Below are 5,963 nucleotides of genomic sequence, written 5' to 3'. Positions count from 1 at the left end.
TCATAACTTATTAGTGCCCGAAGCTATAATGAGTTATGTTACAGTTCTCATCCAGAGCCTCCAAAACTTGTAACTCACCAAAACCTTGGGCAATTTCATTTATTTAATGCCTTTTTAGTATTGGATCTCTAATCCAGAATTTGTTAATTTTTTTTTCATAGTTCCTGGGTAGTGTCCCCGGTGGTATGTTAAATTCAAAAGGTCATAAGTCCCTATATATTTTGCTGAAGTGAGCATTCTCTGCCACAACATCTAAAGAATAATATTTGGGGGTGGCACACTAATACATCATGTCAAGCTGACATTTATATCATGAAGTTTACTGTTTTCTGGTGATATTGTTCATAATATAAGCCTTTGACTTGTTTGCAATCACAAGTTGGTAGGATATAGTGTTCTGTTAAGCATCTCTGGTGGTGGTTTGCAATGAATATGTGACTGCTCTACAAATTTTCTGAGATGTTTTGCCCTTTCATTTTGGTAGGAGTATAGAGAAGATGATAAAAAGCTCTATTCATCAAATGTTGTTTCTGTGGGAGTATCTTCAAATTTTCCTGGATTCTCTTTTCAGGTGGCCAGATGTGTATATATGTGGTTCATCTTTCTGAACATTAGCCCTGTAGAAAATTGCGTTTGTTGGAACTGATTCCAAAACCCAAGTTGTATTAAAAGTGGGTTTTATTTATTTTTTTTCCTTTGGACATAGTAAAACAAGATTGCTTTTGGTTGAATTTGCCTCTCTACTGTATTATGGCTTTTAGCAAGCTTTGCCGTAGAGTGAAACAGACAGAAAAGAATGGAGAAATTCATTAAATGCTAAAATGTATCCCTCTTGAAAAAGAAGTGTAAATTATTTTTATGAGAAACAAATTATTTAGCTTAATGAATAAAAGTGTTCTTGAAAGAATTCAACATTTTGTCACTTACAGTCCTATAATGAAACCAACATTTTTAAGACCTAAAAGCAGTAACTCCTTGATTAAACATGGGTGTTTTGTTATTCCTATTTATGATTACCTGTGTGGTGGAGGCTACACATGAGATTCCAGCTATAATATACATTCACCACATGTAGAAATGGTTCCTGCCCACACTAGCTCCAATGTACATTCAACAATTTAAAAACAAGTTTACATGAAGCTGGAAAAAAAGTATAATTCAACGGCTTTCCTGCCTCGGAACAATATAACATAGTCTATTTCAAAGTCGAAAGTAACTATTGTTGGATTTTCTCCTTTACTGGAATTTCTATACAACTTCTCTCTTTCCTCTGAGTAATTGATAGATGATGGAATTTATATGTTAACATTTTTAAAGCACTTACATTGCTAATTCCAAAAGCAAAAGTCCATTAAAAAAAAAGACCTAATTAAAATAAAATAGTTGAAATCCCTGGAGAAAACTAGTTTTCCTCCTAAGAGCTCAGCTGCAATCAAGAAGAACAGATAAACATCCATGTCATAGAAATTGACAGATCTAAAATTGATTTCTTTAAAAGTTAAAGAAGTTTTATAATGGGGAGTATATTTGTAAATAAGCAGGAAAAAAAACATTAGAGGTGCTTTCCCTCTCATCACAATTTCGTTACTTTCAATTTTTGTCTTTGTTTCTGAATTTTGGTAAGTTTACATTAAGGAGTAATTCATTATAAGTGCAATATGAAACTAAACAATTTAATGAGATGCTGAGGAACCCAAAAGAGAGGTAAGGGAAGCATTATAAAGGCAGATGAACAAGGATACTCTCCAGTAAATGCTAAGAACCCAACTACAAGAGAAATAAGTTGTTTTCACAATAAGGCGGCAAGCCTTATTGATTCTTTTTCTTACCTCTTTTGTCCTCTTATTTAAAACAAGTAAAGAAACAAATATATATAGAAGCCAGCTGAATACTGGCTTGAACAAATATTTTTTCTAATGATTTTAAAAGCAAAATAAAATGAAGGAAAGGTTTTTTATTATTTTTAAGAAATGAAGTTAAAGTGGAATATGCCTTCACCTGGAAGTACCTCTGAGTACAAATTCAGTCACTTAAATCATCTTCAAAGTCCAGTCAGTCCTGGATCTAGAGAGAGATATTTTATTTAATTGTTTATTGAAGTATGGTTGATTTACAATATTATATTAGTTTCAGGTGTACAGAATAGTGATTCAGTACTGTTATAGATCATACTCCATTAAAAGTTATACCAAGATAATGACTATAAGGAAAATAGTTTATATGTGGATAAACTAAGAATATTAGGCACATTTAATCTTTAGGGGGCAAAGCAGGGAAGGTAACAATAATCAGTTATAAAATATCTTCAAGGTCTTAGATTATGTGGGCAATTTAGTCTTGTTTTCAGAGAGTCTCTCACTCTAATTTGGAATAATGACTAATAGACATCACACAAAAAGTGCATAGAGCAGGCTATAAATAGGAACAATTTATAAAGAAATATTTTTTTAAAGAGTGTAAAGCAAAGTTATTAATAATTTTAGAATTGAGAGTGGTTAAACCTAGAATATTAAAACTAGAAAGGAGACCCAAAGAGGTTAATGTAACTTGGCAGAGGTTACAGATACTCTTCATAGCAGCAATGAGATTAGACTTCCTGTTACATTCCTGTGATCTGTTTTGTCTTATACTGTAGTATGAAAAAGACCCTATTTCTTCAACTGTTGCTCAACCAAAATTTTTCACATTTTGTATTTATTGCTTACAGGTCACTAATTGAAAATTTATTCTGTATAGCACAGGGAACTATATTAAATATCTTGTAATAACCTTTAATGAAAAAAATAAGAAAACAAATATATATATGTATGTGCATGAGTGGGACATTGTGTTATACATGAGAAATGGACACACTGTAACTGACTATACTTCAATTTTAAAAGAAGGGAAATTTAGTATCTAAGCCATGTGTATGTGTGTGCATGCATATTTGTGCAAAAAAATCATCAAGGAATGTCTTGAATCTTATATCCAAATTTGCCTCATTTCTTCAGTCTAAAAGTAAGGCTGATCATTGTGCCAATGTAAGCCCATTACTTATTATTAGTAGTAGTAGTAGCAGTGGTGGTGGTGCTGGTAGTAGTACCCAAAGCTAAGCTTTTTTTACTGGGAGAATTGTTTCAAGCTGCTATAGGATGTTACCAAGGGTACAGAGTAACTCCTTTATTCTTTATGAACATACATGCCATTTCTATCAATTACCTTGTATTTCTGTATACTTTATACTAGCCTTACTTAGAAATTTTGATACTTGTAATAGGGAAACAAAAAGTAGTTGGGAAAATACATCCATTCCGATATATACATCCTTCTTGTCATGTCTCCACAACAAAACTGAAGAAGCAGTAATATATCTTAAACATACTATTTTGCCAAGAAGTTGTCCCAGCTGTTGCAAATATCTTAGATTTGAAGAGAGGATAACTGTACAGATGGGTCTACAAGAATGCTGGAACTTTTATGCCATTCCTATCATAGGCTAATGCCTTAGTCCCTTCGGCTATAGTAACATAAATACCATAAACTGGTTGGGTTATAAACACAGAGATGTATTTCTCTCAATTCTGGAGGCTGGAAATCTGAGATTAGGGTGACAACACGGTTGGGTAAGGGCCCTTTTCCAGGCTGGAGACTTCTTGTAGCTTCACATGGTGGAGGGGGCAACTTAGCTCTGTGAGATCTCTTTTATAAGAGCACTAATCCCTTCCATGAGGATGGAGCCTTATGACCTTGGTAACTCCCAAAGTCCCCACCTCCTAATACCATCACCTTGACCATTAGGTTTCAACATATAAATGTGGGGGTGAGGCAGTGGGGTGGGGTGGGGAGCACAAACATTAGTCCATAGCAGTTAAAGAATGGAGATCAACAAATAACTGAATTCTTTATGGTCTCTTCATTACACGCACGCACACATGCGCGCACACACACACACACACACACAGAGAGGTAGAGGTAGATATTTTGTCTTTGTCTTTTCATAGACTACTTCTTAAGGAAGATTAGGTTCACAGCAAAATTGAGAGGAAGCTAGAGAGATTATTCATGTTCCTCCTGTCGCTACACATACATAGCCTTCCTTATTATGAACATCCCTCACCACTGTGTAATAGGGAAGAACAAATCTGACTCCATATTCGAGCTGTTCCTTTAGCTCTAACCCTGTGCTCTATTTCCTGTGCTTAGTCAGGCTGGTTCTGCATCTTTTGTAAAAGAATGTTGCCTAAAGCCTGAAATATACAGGAGAGCCCATTCTCAAGTCTCTGCCCTTTGAGAGTGTAACACTTTTCCATTCATACAGAGATAAAAAGTTGCAGAACAGAGAATGACATTTGTCTTGTTGGAGGTTTACAGGAATATCATGACCTGACCTACATGGACAGCTGTGAGAACAAAATATCTTGCTGCTAACAAGAAGTTAGCAACAACCAACCATTCCCTTCTACCCTTTTTAGTATAAAAAGAAACTGAATTCTGATTTGGGTAAGATGGTTCTCCAGGACATTTGTCTGCCATTTTGTCAATGTGCTGGCTTTCTGAATAAAGTCATTATTCCTTGCCCCAACACCTGGTCTCCCAATTTATTGGTCTGTTGTAGCAGCGAGAAGCATGACTTTGAACTTGGTAATGAGAGTGGTGCACTTGCTACAACTGAGGAACCTATGTTGATGTGTCATAATCACCTAAAGTTCATAGTTTACAGTAGGGTTCGTGTTTGGTGTTATGTATTCTGTGGCTTTGAACAAATGTGTAATGACAGGTATCCACCATTACAGTATCACACAGAATTGTTTCACTGCCCTAAAAATCCTCCATCTCTACCTCTTCATCTCCCTCCCTGCTAACCCCTGGCAACCACTCAGTCTTCATAGTTTTGACTTCTCCAGAATGTCATATAGTTGAAACCATACAGTTTAAAGCCTTTTCATACTGGCCTCTCACTTGATAATATTTATTTTCCATCATGTCTTTGTGTGGCTTGATAGCTCATTTGTTTTTAATGCTAAAAATATTCCATTGTTTGGATGCACCACAGTTTATTTGCCCATTCTCCTATAGCTTGATTGCCTCCAATTTTGGCAATTATGAATAAAACTGCTATAAACATCCATGTGCAGGTTTCTGAATGGACATGCTTTCAACCTCTGTGCATAAACACTAGGAAGCACAATTGCTGGATCGTGTGGTAAAACTATGTTTAGTTTTGAAAGAAACTGTCAAATGCTTTCCAAAGTGACTGTACCATATTGCAGTCCCACCAACAATGAAGGTTCCTGTTACTTCACATCCTTGCCAACATTTACTATGGTTGTTGTTCCAGATTTTGGCCATTCTCCTAAGTGTATAGTGCTATCTTACTGTTTCAGTTTGCATTTCCAAGTGACATATGACGCAGAGCATCTTTCCATCTGTGTATCTTTTTTAGTGAGGTGTCCTATTAAGGTATTTTACCCATTTTTTAATCAGATTGTTTTTTCTTATTGTTGAGTTTCGAGTGTTCTTTGTATATTTTGTATAACAGTCCTTTTTTCAGATGTGTCTTTTGCAAATGTTTTCTCCAAAATTGTGGCACATTTTTATTCTCTTGACATGTGCCTTTCACAGAACAGAACTTTTAATTTTAATGAAGTCCAGCATATTTCTTTCTTTCATGGATCATGTCTTTGGTGTTGTGCCTTACAAAGTCATCACCAAACTCAAGGTCATCTAGATTTTTTTAGACACTATCTTCTAGGAGTTTCATACTTTTATGTTTTATATTTAGATTTGTGAGCTGTTTTGAGTTAACTTTTGAAGAGTCTGTGTCTAGATTAATTCTATATACATGTGTTTGTAGATCTGCCTTTCTGGGGGATGTACAATTGTTACAGCTCCATCTGAAAAGTCTACCTTACCTCTATCATATTCCCTTTGCTTCTTTGTCAAAAGCCAATTGACTATATTTATGTGGGTCTAATTCTGGG

The sequence above is a fragment of the Vicugna pacos genome, chromosome 14 (genome assembly GCF_048564905.1).
Source record: "Vicugna pacos chromosome 14, VicPac4, whole genome shotgun sequence".
Taxonomy (NCBI): Eukaryota; Metazoa; Chordata; class Mammalia; order Artiodactyla; family Camelidae; genus Vicugna; species Vicugna pacos.
This window is presented reverse-complemented; position numbering follows the sequence as displayed.